The sequence below is a fragment of the Panthera leo genome, chromosome F2, assembly GCF_018350215.1.
Source record: "Panthera leo isolate Ple1 chromosome F2, P.leo_Ple1_pat1.1, whole genome shotgun sequence".
NCBI lineage: Eukaryota > Metazoa > Chordata > Mammalia > Carnivora > Felidae > Panthera > Panthera leo.
The window spans coordinates 716,289-734,640 of NC_056695.1; the positions used below are offsets into that span (position 1 = coordinate 716,289).

An 18,352-nucleotide genomic window follows, 5' to 3' on the forward strand; every position below is an offset into this window, starting at 1 on the left:
TTTCTGCATATGCTGTTCCTGCTCTATATGTTCCTAAGTATATTTCTGTTATACCCGTCTCTTTTTTTCACATGGGTAACTTTTGGCACCATATTATGTCTGTGTGAGTGTCACTTCTCGCATTCTAGATGGCAGAAATGAACCCATTTTTCTATCCTTTATCTCATCTTTAAACTTTTATATTTTATTGATGGAGTGTCAGGTTTGTTAGCTGACTGAAATTTTAAATGCTTCCGAGTAGAATTAGAATTGTAGATAATTTGAAAACAGCATGTTTAAGTTCTTAACTATTTTCTAATACCAACCCATGTCATTTGATTCATCTTTATAATGGGCATAGCTTGAATATGTATCCTTAATGAGTTTATTGATAATGTGAAATTGAAATGAAAGTTTCCATGTTCTTTTCTTATACATTAAATCATTGGTAGACTTGAAGAAAAAGATCAAAAGAAATGACAACAGCCTAGTGATGTGAGTACAGACACTCATGAAAATAAAATTTTCATGCAGGATGAAGATAGCTAAAGTAATTTTCCAGATTCATAGCCAGACATGGTATGTGCAACCATAGTTCTAAGTTTGCATCCCAACCTGGCCTTAGTGATTTTCCAGTGCCTGTTATTCATCAAGATGGAGAATGATTTCAAAGTGACCCTATACAGAAGGCATGGAATTTTCTGCCTGTTCTTGACCTCCTTTCCCTGGAAACTTTTGTTGCTGAAAGAGGCTGGAGACCTCTAATGGTCTGCACCCCTGCGCTTCCGTGCCTGCAGCTGCAATCTGGAGCAGTACTGTGGCCGCACTAGAACTTTCCTATGAGCTAGATTGCAGTTCTGGAATGTACTTTTCTGAGGTGACAGCATAAAAAACTATGCGAGACGGAACACAGACTGGCAGAGTCTGTAGGGGCAGCCACGTGCAAGCACACAGCGGCACGTGGCTCTGTAGCCCAAAGCCAGACAAGGTGAGATCGGATGCAGTATCCAAGTTGGCTGTGGCTCTCGCTAGGCTGCTGCACTTTGCTGTCCCCTTTCCACCCTGTCTGGCTCTGTCGAGTGACCGGTTCCTGCCTTGTCTTCCAGCTGCTGCCAGGCCCAGGGCCCTTGGGGCAGCCAGCTGGCCGTCTTGGCAAGCTCATCCTTGTGCTCGTTTCCTGGCTCTACAGTTCTAATTAGCTAGCGCCAAATCAACCCCATGCTCCATAGAAGACTGAGCAGACAGAACCTCCACAGCAGTTCTTGGCAAGAGTGTCCTGCTTTACAAGCAAGACATTGTGATATAGGAGCAGGTGCCCTTGTTTTGTTTTGTTTTGTTTTGTTTTCTGGACCTTTTTGCCTGGCAGTGATATCATAAATGTTCTGAACCTTCACATTTATTCGCATAGGTACAAAAAGAGAGCGACAGATAAAGATATCTAGACAGGTGCTTGATTACATAGTGACCGTAATGGTCAGGTATTGCACACTCCGTGGGTACTTGTCAGTGCCTTCAGAATAAGCTCGTACATATTTCCTTAAATTTTGCTTTTCCTGTTTAACCCTTTGGAATCAACCACTGTGACTCATCATCTTTTGGTACCAGACCATGAATGTAGTGGAGACTTAACAAGTACATGCAGATGGCGCCAAGTAGTAGCTGAGTGAGCAGCTGAGGGGGCGATGTGAAGTTGTGTGTTCTCCCCCTTTCCTTGGGATGTGCTGGTCCAGGGAGATGTACGACAATGCTGTTGTTTCTCTAAGGACACTGACAAAGAGGCTAGTGCAGTAAGAATTGCCAGAAATCCTCTGCTTTAGGAAAAAGGTGAAGTCTGGTCTGCACCAGTCTTATAGAAGATGAGACACTTGGACCAGAGGCCCCTGTACAGTGTTAAGTCAGTGTAAAAGAAGGAGGGGAGTGGAGGAGGAAAGAGGAGATGGCAAAGAGGACTATTAGCAGCTCTTGACTGAGGATGTTTACAAAGAAAGGAGAAGAATCCGGTTGACAGTGATTTAAGGGTTTAAAGCATGTGTTACAATTAATGCAGAACTAAGAGAGGTCAAGAAAAAACTAAGCAGCCATGGGTAAAAGATGAAAGGATGAAAACATACCTTTTGACATTAAACAAAACTGAATTACCGGAAAAGGAAGGAACTGATGATTTGAATTAAGCGAAAAAGAAGACTGAATCGTCCAGCGGAAAACAGCAGGGGTAGGTTTTTAGTACAGGTCTTCAGTAGCCTTAGATCTCACAGCTGCCGTGTGAGCTGTGTCCTGGGCTGCCATTTTGTTTCCTTTAAGTGCATGACTATCCTGGTATGGAATCTGATGCAGATGTACCAAGCTCTGGGGGGTGGGGGGTGGGGGGGTGAGGGAGGGAAGCGGGGGCAGGGAGGCAAAAAAAAAAAGACCAGACTTTACTTGTATGTTTGGGAGTGGGAAGAAGAACGGAATGGATGTCTTAATCTCCTGGATGTTCTACCATTTAAACACACTTTTGGAAAAGTTAAAAGTTATTTTATTCAACTCTGTACCTCAAGTCTTTGCACCCAGATGACTTATAATGTAAGAACACTGGCTATCCAAGAAAACCACAGACATTGAATGGGGAAAATCCAAAGGTCTTGTGGGCCTGTCTTTATGTGAGCTATAGATAAGCGGAAAATTATGTTAACCAACCAGAATTTAAATAAAAACTTGAAACAAAAAAAAAATAGTGGAAAACTGCAGTGACAGCAAGGACACTAGTAAGTCTTATCTCTACAACTTTTGGATGTAAGTAATCCAGTTTTTATTCTGCTCATTAAGGAATCTTCTTCAGAAAAGATTAGAATGACATACCCTGAAATGATATACTTTGCACAAAGGTTACTATATACAGGTATTCCTCGCTTTTCTTTGCTTTTACAAAAGACCTACTTTAGTGCCTGTTTTTACTAACCAAAAGAAATCCAAAAGAGGAGTTTCGCTTTTACGGAAAAAAGTGAAAATGAAAAGCAAAAATAGCCTTCAGCGTTTGTACTACAGCTAGCTCTTCTAGACGTAGTACGTGCCCCCCAAGAGGGGCACTGCGCAGCGCCTTCCTCGGAACTACACCCAGCATCTCAACATCAAGCCACACAGCCTCCAACTGGGTCTGTGAGCATCTGTGCTTTGTCTTGATGTATTTTGTGCATCCCTTAGCAAGGTGTCCAAAGTATCAGAAAAACCTAACAGAGGTTATTTTGGGCGTCTGAGAACACTCAGAAATTTTTCATGTAAATTAGTGGTGATTGCTTCTTCACTTGATGAAGGTTTTCATAGGAACAGTCTACTTCCAGATAGCAGAGGAAACCTGTGTTTAGTAGCAAGTGTCATTCCTCACACTAGGCTCTCTGGCAGTTTCTTCCAGGTGGTTCTTTTTGTTGTTGTTGTTCATTTTTTTTTAATGTTTATTTATTTTTGAGAGAGAGGGAGAGACAGAGCATGAGCAGGGGAGGGCCCGAGAGAGAGGGAGACAGAATCTGAAGCAGGCTTCATGGGGCTTGAACTCACGAACCAGGAGATCATGACCTGAGCTGAAGTTGGACGCTTAACCGACTGAGCCACTCAGGCGCCCCTCTTCCAGGTGCTTCTTAAAGAAGAGTATCTGGTGTCTGTCTTTTGGGTGGGTGGAAAGTGGGGGAGAGTACAGCCTGAGGAGTCAGGGTGGAGCAATGAAATCCCATCTGCGAGGGCTTTCTGACCCTGGGGTAGTGTGACTCCACCATCTCCTCTGTTTGGGGAGAGCCTGCTCAGTTAACGTTTAGTAAAAACACCAACTATGCTCATTTTCATATATATGTTCATATATGCCCCCTTATGAATGCTTAGAAGTTTACATAAGAAGAGACTGTTTGGGGAGCCTGGCTGGCTTAGTCAATAGAACATGTGACTCTTGATCTTGGGGTCATGAGTTCAAGCCCCATGCTGGGCATGGAGCCTACTTAAAAAATAAAAACAAAATAAAATAAAAAATAAAATGAAAAAGAAGAGACTATTTCTAGTCCCTGCCTCTTGAGGAGAAACTGGATGCTGTGGGACAGGCTCCCTAAATACCTGTTTAGAACATATGAATTTTGTGTGTGTGCACACATTGTCTTTTCTTTAAATTTTTTTAATTGAGATGAAATTCACATAACATAAAATTAACCTTTAAAGTATACGGTTGAATAAAGTGCCTGGGTGGCTCAGTCAGTTGAGCATCTCCCTTGATTTTGGCTCAGGTCATGATCCCAGGGTCATGGGACCAAGCCCCTCATCAGGCTCCACACTGAGTATGGAACTTGCTTAAGATTCTCTCCCTCCCTTCCTCTACTCCTCTCCCGCCCCCCCCCCCCCCCCCACCAATTAAAAATTAAAAAAAAAAATTTAAGTATACATTTGAGTGGTATTTAGTACTTTCACAGTGCTGTGCAACTTCCATTTCTGTATAGTTCCAACACATTTTTATCATGCTAAAGAAAAGCCTGTACCCATTAAGCAGTCCCTCCCTATAAACCCCTCTCCCAGCCCCTGACAACCACTAATCTGCTTTCTGTGTCTATGTATTTACCTTTCTGGATATTTCATTTAAATGGAATCTTACAATATGTGGTCTTTTTGTGTCTGGTGTCTTTCAATTAGCATAGTGATTTCAAAGTTCATTCATGTGGTAGCATGTATGAGTACTTCATGTCTTTTTATGGCTGAATAATATTTCATCATACAGATACATCAAATTTTGTTTGCCCATTTATCAGCTGGTGGATATTTGAGTTGTTTCTACTTTTTGGCTATTATGAATGATGCTGCTATGAACATCGGTCTTGAAGTTTTTCACTTCTCTTGGGTATATCCCTAAAAGTAGAATTGCTGGGTCATATGGTAATTCTGTGTTAACTTTTTGAAGAACCAACACCATGTTCCCACTGTTATATCCGAGGGTTCCCATTTCTCTACATCCTTGCGAACACTTATTATTTTCTTTCTTTCTTTTTTTTAAATAACAACTGTCCTGATGGCTATGAAGAGATATTTTTACTTATTCCTTTCCAAATTATTTACCATTTATTTCTTTTTCTCAACTAATTGCTCTGAGTGGAATTTCTAGTATAACACTGAATGGTAGTAGTAAACACTGCACCTTTTTTTATTCCCAACCTTAAGGGTGAAAAACTTTCAGTCTTTCACCATTGTGTAAATGTGTTTTTTATTTTTTATAAATATCCTGTGTCAGGTTGAAGACATTCCCTGTCCTACTTTGTTGTGTGTTTTTATCATGAAAGCACATTAGATTTTGTCAAATTCTTCTGCATAGCCTAAAACACGTTTTTTGTATTATGCATTATATGGTTAAGAATCAGAGAAGTTAGTTACATATGATGATTCTTAGTAGAGAGTGTGTTATAACCAAATTATTAAAAATAACTGTTTTGAGTCATCAGGTTATGGAACTCGTTCCATTCTGCTTGATCCTTCTTTGCAACAGTATTTTCTGTAATAGGAGTTTATAAATGTATCTTTGCTTTTGTATTTAATTAGATTTGATAAACTTTTTATTTTAGAGTGGTTTTAGATTCACAAAAGTAATAGAGAGTTCTCACATACCCCACACACACACACAATTTCCCTATTGTTAACATCTTACATTAGTGTGTGAGACTAATAAGTCTTACGCTTATTAAACCAATATTGATATTATATTATTACCATACTATATTAAAGTACTTTATTATGCTATACTATATGCTATAATATTACTATACTATATTGATACCATATCAACTAAAATCCATACTATATTCCGATTTCTTTAGGTTTTCTCCACTGTTGTTTTAACGTTCCAGGATCCCATTCAGGACACCACATTACATGTTATTGTCATCTCTTCTTAGACTACTTTAGACTGTCAAGTTTACAGATAGTCTTTGTTTTTGATGACCTAGACAGCTTTGAGGATTTCTGCCCAGGTATTTTGTAGAATATCCCTTAATTTGTGTGTCTTTGATATTTACACCAGTATAGGTTTAGGGGTGGAAGATCATGGAGGTAAAGTGCCATTTTCGTTGGATCATATGAAGAGTACATACAACATGATATCAACAGCATATCTCTGTTGTTGTTGACTTTGATTGTTAACGAGTTATTGTTTGTTAGGTTTCTACGCTGTGAAGTTATTTTTTAAAAAATTAATGTATGTTTTAACACCCATTTCATAAAGTCCTGGGAGCAAAGCTGGAGCATACACGGCTGCCTTCGTTGGTACCTAAGGGAATCTGAAGCAAGAGCGTCTGTGATTTTTACAGGATCAGAGAAGTAACATACAAGCCAAATTTCTGAGAAGTCTTTGAAGGTCATTTCTTATTCATGTTCATTTCTGTATTGAAAGTATAAGGTTGGGATTTCTTCCTTAAACATAAGTGTGTAGTGAGAAGAACGTTATTCTGGACATCAGAATACCCAACATCACCCTTTGGTAATGTCAAATGGGAATAATAAGGCCTATTTTTGCATGGGTTAAATAGCATAATAGATAAGAGGTATTGTTCAATTAGCAGACCTTTATCTAGTTCCTATTGTGGCAAATCACACTGCAGTGCAAAAATTAAAAAAAAAAAATGGCATTTACAAGAAAGAGAATATGGAAACTGGAACTCCTGTCCTAATATAGTTGTTTTAGGACATATGAGCAGAAGTCACCTCCATATCAAGACGTGCCCTGGATGACACACTAACCTTAGATTACTTAATGCCATTTGAGAGATAGGAAATACTATGTTGGAATGAATGTCATGTCTCTGTTTGAGCAGCTGTGCGCACACTCCTGGAGCTACGTTGCTGCTTTGTAGGCCTGCACGCCAGAGATGCACCTGAGTCTGCAGGGCAGCTGCCCTGAAAAATTGCCTTCAGGCCCCCTGGTGTATTTTTAGTCACCAAGTAGCAGTAAAAATTTAGTGTTGGATGAAAATCTCCAAAGTCAAGAGATCACTGCAGAGTTAACAGGCTTTTATATTTGTGGTTTGTGTTTCAATCAGAATCCCTCCCCTGTGTCATTTCTAGTTTATTTGTCCAGCTCTTTTTTTAATGTTTATTTATTTTTGACAGAGAGACAGAGCATGAGTGGGGGCAGGGGGAGCAGACGGAGAGGGAGACACAAAATCCGAAGCAGGCTCCAGGCTCTGAGCTGTCAGCACAGAGCCCGACGCGGGGCTCGAACTCACGGACCGTGAGATCATGACCTGAGCTGAAGTCAGACGCCCAACCGACTGAACCATCCAGGCATCCCTGTTTTTTTCTTTTCTTTAATTAATGAACTAGCTTCCATTTCTTCATCTTTTGTAAGAAGCTGTATCTATCACTGTAAGACTTTTCCTTCATCCTATTAGTTCAAAACATTTTAGCGGCTTTTATTCAGTCTTGAAAGAAAACCAAACTGAATTTATTCCAAATTAGAATCATTTGAGTTATAAGTGTGTTGTTCCTTTTTAGGTGCATGCATTAACTCAAAGTGAATAAAATACAATGTTTCCAAGGATGATAGGCTGCACACTGAACAGGAGTTAATTTTTTTTTAACAGGAGTTAATTTTTCTTCATAGAGCTATATTTTTTCATGATTTAATTTTGTGACTAAACTTTCAAAAACATGTTTTACAAAAACAAGATAAACAAATGTGTTATTTTCCCATAATGAATTGGGAAGCAATTTATTACTCTATACAAGGCCTTATTTTTTAAATGGCTGTAGATATTATTTTGCATAATTATAATTTTTTTTTAAAGACAGCTGTATGCTTTGAGGTAAGAACAAAAAAACTGACTCTGAAGGTAATAGTTATTGGAGCTGGAAGTGAGGTTGGACAGATTAGCCCCGGGGGTGGGGAAGCGGAGGCCCAGGGTGAGGGGAAAGAAGGTGGAGGGTCCTGGCTGCTGCTCTGAATCGCTACCGACTGTCTTAAACCCAGAGACACAGAGAAAGGGAAGGGTGTCTCACCCCCTTCTTCCCCTCTGCCCTCTCCTCAGTCTTAGCCATGGGGCCCGGCTGAGTGAGACCTTCACTGAGAGAACTGAGCCAGAGAGACAGAGAGAGGACAGGAGCCTAACCATCAAACTTCAGAAACAGAAGCCAGAGAAGACGGTAGAATGGACAAGCGACACTGTGGACAACAAGCACACGGGGCGCCACCCATCAAAGGCTGCTGTTATTCATGAGAAGCCTCGGGCGTTTGGTGTGAGCTCCATGGACAGTGATGAGGAAGAGAAGGGCTGTGGTCTTGCTGTGTGCAAGACCACAACAAAGGACAGTGTCGTAGAACCCCAGGACCAAGTCCCAGCACCCTCCCCAGCCTCCTGACCCCTCCCAGCCCCCTCCAGGGTCAGTGCAGCACAAAATTCCTCTCTCCCCCACCATTCCTGTGTCTGTCTGGCCCTGAATGTATTCATGTGGCTACTTGGGGACTAAACCCATGGTTTGACCCCTTCTCCAGCCCCCTCCTGCCCTCTCTTCTGCCTGATGGAGGGAAAAGGAGAGGGTACACAGAGATCCTGGAATTCTGACTTGCTCCTATGCCAGAACCCAGGCTCCTGGGTTCTCCCAGCCCTCGTTTCTCCTTCTCATCCTCTTCTCTCCAGGGATCCAGGCATCTTGAGTCTCTTCCCCTCGTTCTCACTGCCAAACTGCCTGTCCTGGTATCCAGTTATCTTGGCCCCTTGCATTCTCTGTTTGAGTCCAGACGCTTAAGTTGGGTTTTCAACAGTCCCAGCTTTCACTGCCAGGGTCCCAGTCAGATTCTGGGCAATCTTGCCCCAGCTATGCTTGTTAATCCTGGCTTAGAGCTCTTCCAGTAATGTGTTTATATAATCCAAACTCTTAGTCCTTGCTGTGGGATGTGCAGCCTCATGGGAGACCTCAGGGCTTCCAGCCCTTCTCCTCTCCTGCCCTCTGCTCTCATGCCCTCCAGAGGAGTTGGGAGAGAGAGAGGTCTTTGTTTTCTCACCTTTCATAGAAAATGGAAAAGGAAATAGTCATGGCCTCTCCTCACCCTTCTCATATGATACAGGATCTCCAACAAAGCTGGCTTAGACCCTGGCTCCTTAGAGCCAACTCTCTCCTCCATCTTTTGGCTTCAGAGACAGATCTAACATAATCCCAGGGGCCTGGGTCCGTGGGAGAGAAAGGAAAAAGGAGGAAGCAAAGAGACAGGGGTGCATCCCCTCCCCTACACTCTTATTCCTTCCTTCCTAGGCTTTGATGTTTCTGCTATCCCAGATGTCCAGCTCTCAGCCCTCCCCACTCCTTACTGGGATCTTGATATCATTTTCTAGGCCTCATGCCATGCTCAGTTGCAGAGCTGAGTCAAATCCATACCACCACTGAGATCTTAGTAATTGCCACAGATGCACAAAATAAATAACCTAACATCACAAAACAAATTTTAAAAAGTAAAAGTAATGGTTATTATTTAATTCCACTGGTCTTCAGCTTTATTCATGAGGAATTATAGTCTATTTTAGGAACCGTATCCATGTCAAAAATGAAATATTATACTGTCACTTAGAAATAAGGAATGTGAAAGCTCTTTATGTATTAACATGAAATGATTTTCAAGGATGTACTATTAAAACAAGTGAACAAAGTCCAAAACAATGTACAAAATATACTACCATTTAGTTAAAACAGCGGTTGGGCACAAAATGGATTTAAATGCTTTAGATGCATAAAATATCTCTGGAAGTATACACAAGAAGCTAGAAACTTTAGTTGTCCCATGGGAGGAGAACCAGGTGGTTGAGAAGAGGGAGAATAAGAACGTATTACCTATTTTTTTTTTAAAAAAACTCTCATAATAAATGATCTAAAACAGAAGTCGATTGCCAGCTTTAAGTTTTGTTGATAGCGGAACCTCACTTTCAATTATTCTTAGTCCTGGAGTCAACTTTATGTCCTGTAAGGTACAGCTCAACACAATGAACCTCTGAATATTTGTTTCCAGGTGGTAGGATTTTTCAGCCTTGGTTTGGTTTAATGTGGTGTTCTGGGTTTAAATGTCTTTTAATAAAAATGTTACAGAATCATGGAATCTTGGAGTTAGATTGGCCCTGAGATACCGGTTGCAAGTTACTGGTTTGATAGTTGAGTCTCGGCTGCAGCAGAGGATTGAACTCGTCGGGTGCCAGACACCAGACTCTGACACAGTCCACTCATCGCATGTACAGTTCTCACTCCGAGAAATTTCTCTCCTGTCTTGAGGCTACATCTCTTTTCCTGGCTCTTCTGACCCTCGAAACCGACACTTCTTCTTTGGGTCATGTAGAATCTGTTTGCTTTTATGCATGATGGCCCTAACTATGCTGCATATTACACACATGATACATGGTTCTCATTATAATCCTACTTCTTCCCCTGTATTAAAGCCTCTGAAGTTGCTGGTGAGTGTCTCTATACTTGCCTTTGGAGTTACTGTTGGAGCACCTTATCTCTGTTAAATTTTGTTTTTGGAGATTCCGCCCATGAATCAGTTCATGTTTTCATCCTGATTCTAACATCTGACAATTATGTTATTCCTCCCCACTTTCTTTTTTAAGAATTATTGTTTTAGAGCAGCTTTAGGTTTACAGCAAAATTGAGGGGAAAGTACAGAGGTATCTCATATACCTTCTTACTAACATTACTTGCCAGAATGGTACTTTTTTTTTTTTTTAACCAAGGATTAACTCTCACTGATGCATCATAATCACTCAGAGTTCATACCTTACATTAGGGTTCGCCACTGGTATTTTATATTCTATGAGATTAGAGGGACATATAATGACCAATATGCATCATTATAATATTATGCAGAGTATTATCACTGCTGAGAGTCCTCTATACTCTGCCTGTTCGTGTCCCCTGCCCTACCCACCAGTCTTTTAACCATCTCCATGGTGTGGCCTTTTCAGATTGGCTTCTTTCACTTAGTCACAGGCATTTAAGTTTCTTCCGTGACTTTTCATAGCTTGATAGCTCATTTCTTTTTAGTGCTTCATTATATTCCATTGTCTGGATATACTACAGTTTGTTTACTTTACTCATTTACCTACTGAAGGATATCATGATTGCTTCCAAGTCTCAGTAATTATGAATAAAACTGCTATAAATATTTGTAGGTTTTAGTGTAGACATAAATTTTTACCTCATTTAGATAAATATCAAGCAGTGTGACTGCCAGATCTTATGGTCAGGGTAGGTTTACAAGAAACTGCCAAACTGGGAGCACCTGGGTGGCTCAGTCGGTTAAACATCCAACTTCGGCTCAGGTCATGATCTCACAGCTCATGGGTGTGAGCCCCGTGTTGGGCTCTGTGCAGATGGCTCAGAGCCTGGAGCCTGCTTTGGATTCTGTGTTTTCCTCTCTCTCTCTACCCCTCCCCTATTCATGCTCTGTCTCTCTCTGTCTCTCAAAAATAAATAAACATTTAAAAAAATTGTTTTTAAGAAACTGCCAAACTGTTTTCCAAAGTAGCTGTACTGGGGGATCCCAGGGTTGTGGGATCAAGCTCTGCATCAGGCTCTGCATTGAGCATGGTGTCTGCTTAAGATTCACTCTCTCTCCCTGCCCCTCTCCCCCACTTGTACTCTCCCTCTCTCTAAAATAAAATAATAATAATAATATTCAAATAAACATACGTTATACCACATACAAAGAAAAACATCATCCAAACTGAATCAATCATCTGACACCACCTAGACGGGTGAAATATGTGTGCATAGACTACAGTAAGTTCTTACACAATGGAGTAAAACGTCCTACTGTAACAGCAATGTTATGTTTAATAGAAAAATATTTTTTGAAAAGTAACCGTACTATTTTACATTCCCACCAGCGATGAATGAGACCTCCTGTTGCTGCACACCCTCACTAGCGTTAGGTTTGTCAGTGTTCCTGATTTTAGCCATTCTAATAGTGTATAGTGGTGTCTGATTTCATTTTATTTTATTTTATTTTATTTTATTTTATTTTATTTTATTTTATATTTTATTTTATTTTTGTTTGGGGGTTTTATCTAAATTTTAGTTATTTAACATACAGTGCATTATTGTTTCAGGAATAGAATTCAGTGATTCATCGCTGACATTCAACACTCAGTGCTCATCACAAGTGCCCTCCTTAATCTTCATCACCCATCCAGCCCGTCTTCCTCCCATGTCCCTCCATCACCCCTCAGTTTGTTCTCAATCCTTAAAAGAGTCTTTTGTGGTTTGTTTCCCTCTCTCCTCTTCTCCCCCCTTCCCATATGTTCATGTTTTCTTTTTTTTTTTTATTTTGTTTCATGTTTATTTTTGAGAGAGAGAGAGAGAGTGAGGGAGGGACAGAGAAGAGAGGAAGACACAGAATCCAAAGCAAGCTCCAGGCTCTGAGCTGTCAGCACAGAGTCCCACATGTGGCTTGATCCCACAGAGCCACAAGATAATGACCTGAGCTGAAGTCAAGACACTTAACTAACTGAGCCACCCAGGCACCCCTCGTGTTTTGTTTCTTAAATTCTACATACGCATGAAATCATATGGTATTTGTCTTTCTCTGATTGACTTATTCGCTTAGCATAATACATTCTAGCTCCATCCACATCATTGCAAATGACAAGATTTCAGTCTTTTTGATGGCTGAGTGAAATATTCCATAATAAATAAATGTGTGTGTGTGTGTGTGTGTGTCTGTGTGTGTGCGTACACACCACATCTTCTTTATCCATCCATCAGTCGATGGACATTTGGGCTATCTCTATAGTTTGGCTGTTGTTGATAATTCTTCTCTAAACTCTGGAGAGGTATATACCCCTTCGAGTCTGTATTTTTGTATCCTTTGGTTAAGTATCTAATAGTGCAATTGCTGGGTCATAGGGTAGTTCTATTTTTAGTTTTTTGAGGAACCTCCATACTGTTCCCCAAAGTGACTGCACCAGTTTGCATTCCCACCCACAGTGCAAGAGGGTTCCCCTTTCTCTGCATCCTCACAACACCTGTTTCTTGTGTTGTTAAGTTTAGCCATTCTTACAGGTGTGAGGTGGTATCTCATCATGGTTTTGATTTGTATTTCCTTGATAATGGGTGATGTAGAGCATCATTTCATGTGTTTGTTAGGTGTCTGGATGTCTTCTTTGGAAAAGTGTCTACCCATGTCTTCAGCCCATTTCTTAACTGAATTGTTTGTTTTTTGGATGTTGAGTTTGGAAGTTCTTTATAGATTTTGGATACTAACCCTTTCCTAGGTATGCCATTTGCAAATATCTTCTCCCATTCCATAGGCTACCTTTTAGTTTTGTTGATTGTTTCCTTCACTGTACAGAAGCTTTTTATCTAAATGAAGTCCCAGTAGTTCATGTTTGCTTGTGTTTCCCTTGCCTTTGGCGACGTAAGAACTTGCTCCTGCTGAGGTCAAAGAGGTTGCTGCCTGTGTTCTCCTCTAGGCTTTTAATGGTTTTCTGCCTCACATCTAGGTCTTTCATCCATTTTGAATTTATTTTTCTGTATGGTATAAGAAACTGGTCCAGCTTCATTCTTCCACATATCACCATCCAGTTTTCCCAACACCATTTGTTGAAGAGATGGTCTTTTTTTCCATTGGATATTCTTTCCTGCTTTGTTGAAAATGAGTTAACCATATAGTTGTGGGTCCATTTCTGGGTTTTCTATTCTGTTCCATTGATCTATGTGTCTGTGTTTGTGCCAGTACCATACTGTCTTGATGACTACAGCTTTGTAATATAGCTTGAAATTCACAATCATGATACCTCCAGTTTTGTTTTTCTTTTTTGGGATTGCTTTGGGTATTCAGGGTCTTTTGTGGTTCCTCTTATCTCTGTTATAATTTGTATTTTCTTCATGACATATGATGTGAAGCATCTTTTCATACGCTTATTTGCCATCTGTGTGTGTGTGTGTTTATCCTGTGAGGTGTCTGTTAAGGTCTTTGGCCCATATTTTAATCAGGTTGTTTTTGTTCTTATTGTTGAGTTTGTAAGAGTTCTTTGTAAATTTTGTATATGACTACTTTGTCAGATGTATCTTTTACACATATTTTCTTATAGTCTGTGGCTTGTCTTCACATTTTCTTCATAAATTGTTTTTCACAGGTCAGAAGTTTTTTATTTTAATTAAGTCCAGCTTATAAATTATATCTTTCATGGATCATTTATTTGGTGTTGTATCTAAAAAGACATCACTGAACCCAAGATCATCTAGGTTTTCTTCTATGTTATCTTCTAAGGGTTTTATAGTTTTGCATTTTGCATTTAGATCTGGATCCATTTTAAGTTAATTTTTGTGAAGGATTTAAGGTCTGTTTTTAGATTCTGTTTTTGCATGTAGATGTTCAGTTGTTCAAGCATCATTTGTTGTAAAGACTGTCTGCTCCATTGTATTGCCTTTGTTCCTTTGTGAAAGAGAAGTTAACTATGTTTATAGGGGGTCTGTTTCTCAGCTGTCCATTCTGTTCTATTTATCTATTTGTTCTTTCACCAGTTCCACACTGTGTTGATTACTGTATCTTTATATTATAAAGTCTTGAAGTTGGCTACTGTCAGTCCTCCAACTTTGTTGTTCTTCAATATTGTGTTGGCTGTTCTAAGTCTTTTGCCTTTATATACAAACTTTAGAATCACGTTGTCAGTATCCATAAAATAACTTGTTGGGCTTTTATTGGGATTGCTTTGAATCTATAGATCAGGTTGTGAAGAAATGATATCTTGACAATATTGAATTTCCCTACCCATGAATGTAGAATAAATTTCCATTTATTGTTCTTTGATTTCATTCATCACAGATTTGTAGTTTTTCTCATGTATATTTGTGCATAATTAGTTACAATTACAACTAGGTATTTTCATTTGAGGGGGGTGCTAATGTAAATGGTATAATGTTTTTAATTTTAAATTACACTTGTTTGCTGTAGGTGTATAGGAAAGCAATTAATGTTTGTATATTAACCTTGTATCCATCCTGCAAGCTTGCTATAATGACTTCTTAATTCCAGGTGTCTTTTTGTTGATTCAGATTTTCTACATAGATGATCACATCATCTATAAACAAAGGCAGTTTTATTTCCTTTTCTTTTTTTTCTTTCTTTCTTCCTTCCTTCCTTTTTTTTTTTTTTTTTTTTTTTTTTTTTTTTTTTTTCATTATTTCATTAGCAAGAACTTCCAGTAAAATGTTAAAAAGGAGTGGTGACAGGGGGAGTCCTTGCCTTGTACTTGATCTTAGTGGGAAAGCTTCTAGTTTCTCACCATTGAGTATGATGTTAGCTATAGGTTTTTTGTAGATACCCTTTTATTAAGTTGAGAAAACTCAACTCTTCCTACTTTACGGAGAATTTTTATCATGAATGGGTGATAGATTTTGTCAAATGCTAATTCTGCATCTATTGATATGATCACATTTTTCTTTTTTTAGTCCCTTGATGTAATGGATTGCGTTAATTGATTTTCAAATGTTGAACTAGTCTTGCATAACTGGGGCAAAATCCCACTTGGTGGGATCATGGTATTTAACTCCTGCTCTACATTGTTGGATATGATTTGCTAATATTTTGATGGGAGTTTTTGTATCTGTCTTAGAGAAATATATTGGTTTGTAGTTTTTCTTTCTTGTAATATCTTTGTCCAGTTTTGGTATTAGGGTAATGCTGACCTCACAGAATGAGATAGGAAGTGTTCTCCCTGCTTCTGTCCTCTGAAAGAGATTATAGAGAATTGGTATAATATCTGCCTTAAATGTTTGATCAGATTCACCAGTGAACCCAGCTGAGCCTGAATGCTTTCTGTTTTGAAAGATTATGAATTATTTATTCAGTTTCTTTTATACATACAGGCCCATTCAGATTATCTGTTTCTCCTTGTATGAGTTTTGGCAGATTGTATGTTTCAAGAAATCGGTCTTTTTTATCTAGGTTATTAAATTTGTGGCATAGAGTTGTTCACAGTATTCCTTTAGTGCCCTTTTAATTTCCTTGGGATCTGTAATGATATCCCCTCTCTCATTTCTGATGCTAGTAATTTGTGTCCTCTCTTTTTTTCCTTAGTTAACCTGGCTAGAGGCTTATCAACTTTATTGATCTTTTCAAAGGATCAGTTTTTGTTTTCATTGATTTTGCTCTATTGTTTGTTTTTTATTTCACTGATTTCTGCTCCCATCTGCATTATTTTCTTTCTTCTGCTTACTTTGTATTTAGTGTGCTCTTTTTCTAATTTGTTGAGGTAGAAACTTAGATTTTATATTACTCTTTTTTTCTAACGAATGCATTCAATGACATAAATTTCCTCTAGGTACTGTTTTGGCAGCATCCCACATATTTTGGTAAGTTGTGTTTCCATTTTCATTTATTTAAAAATATTTTTTAATTTCTCTTGGGATTTCTTCTATGACCCATGTGTTATTTAGAAGTTTGTTCTTGAGGTGCCTGGGCGGCTCAGTCAGTTAAGCATCTGATTTCGGCTCAGGTCATGATCTCATGGTTCGTGAGTCCCGCGTGGGGCTCTGTGCTGACAGCTCAGAGCCTGGAGCCTGCTTCGGATTCTGTGTCTTCCCCTGTCTCTGCCCCTCCCCTGCTCGCACTCTGTCTCTCTCAAAAATAAATACACATTTAAAAAAAATTTTTTTAAAAAGAAGTTTGTTCTTTAAGCTCCGTGTATTTTTGGATTTTCAAGTTATCTGTTACCAAATTGTAGTTTAATTCCACTGAGAGCAAACACTGCATAGTTTCTATTCTTTTAAATTTGTTACAATGTGTTTTATAGCCCGGTCTGTGGTCTGTCTTGTCTTATATACGTGTCTTTATATTTAAAGTGGGTTCTTGGGGCGCCTGGGTGGCTCAGTCAGTTAAGTGTCCGACTTTGGATCAGGTCATGATCTTGCGGTTTGTGAGTTCGAGCCCGGCATCAGGCTCTGCTGACAGCTCAGCCTGGAGCCTGCATCGGATTCTGTGTCTCCCTCTCTCTCTGCCCCTCCCCTACTCGTGCTCTGTCTCTGTCTCTCAAAAAAGAATAAACGTTAAAAAAAAATTTTTTTGAGTGGGTACGTTTCTTTTTTTTTTAAGTATTTATTTATTTATTTGTTTGTTTATTTACTTATTTATTTATTTTGAGAGACAGAGACAGCATGAGTGGGGGAAGGGCAGAGAAAGAGGGAGACAGAGAATTCCAAGCAGGCTTCATGCCTCCAGCAGGAGCCTGATGTGGGGCTTGAACCCAAGAAACCGTGAGATCATGACCTGAGCCAAAACCAAGTATCAGATGCTTAACCCACCGAGCCATCCAGGTGCCCCTAAAGTGGGTTCTTTTTATAGTCGGGTCATGTCTTTTGATCTACTCTCATAATCTGTCTTTTAATTAGTGCACTTAGACCATTGACATTCAGAGTGATTAGTGATAGTTGGATTAATATCTAGTATATCCATTGTTTTTTTCTGTTTTGTAGTTTTATTTGAGCATTTTATATGATTCCCTTTTTTTCTCTTAGCATGCCAGTTATACTTCTTTTCTTTAATTGAAAAAAATTTTTTAGTGATAGCCCAAGAATTTGCAGTATACATTTACAACAAATACAAGTCTACTATCAAATAACTCTGAGCACTTCACAGATAGTGTGAGTACCTCATAAGAAAATAATCCTAATTCCTTCTTTGCTGTCATTCACTTCACTTATCTATAAGCATGCATGAGCATATATATACATATACATGTGATATATATATATATATATATAAAAACATATATAATTGAATACATTGTTGCTGTAATTATTTTGAATACACTGTTATCTGTTAGATTAATTAAGAATTAACATAATTTTTTTAACTTATTTCTTTCTTGGTGTTCCTTCGTTTCCTTAAGGATCCAAGTTTCCCACCTATATTCCTTCTTTCTGAAGAACCTGTTTTACCATTTCTTACAGGGTGGGTCTACTGGCTACAAATTACTCCAGTTTTTCTTTGTTTGAGAAAGTCTTATTTCTCCTTCACTCGTGAAGGATAATTTTACGGAGTACAGAATTCTAGGATGGTGGGTTTTTTCCTCTCAACACTGTAAATATTTCATTTAACTCTCTTCTTGCTCGAGCAGTTTCTCAGGTAGACATTAGGTATAATTCTTAGCTGTGTTCATCGATAAGTAAAGTTTTTTTTAATCTTTATTTTTTATTTATTTATTTTTTACCCCCTCTGGCTCTTTTAAGGATTTTTTCCTTATCTTCATTTGCTGTGATTTGGGAATAATATGGAGAGGTGCAGGGTTTCAGGGTTTTGTTTTTTGGGTTTTGGTGGGCTTTTTGGCATTTATCCTGCTTGGTGTTCTCTGAGCTTCCTGGATCTGTGGTTCGGTGTCTGACATTAATCTGCATGTGG

At 39.0% G+C, this 18,352-nt stretch overlaps 1 protein-coding gene and 1 pseudogene across 2 annotated transcripts in view; both read left to right on the plus strand.

Annotated features, from left to right (window-relative positions):
- SPIDR (scaffold protein involved in DNA repair) overlaps positions 1–18,352 on the plus strand; it is a 479,623-nt gene that overhangs the window by 351,586 nt on the left and 109,685 nt on the right. The window lies entirely within an intron of this gene.
- Positions 6,022–8,960, plus strand: LOC122211243 (annotated as a pseudogene).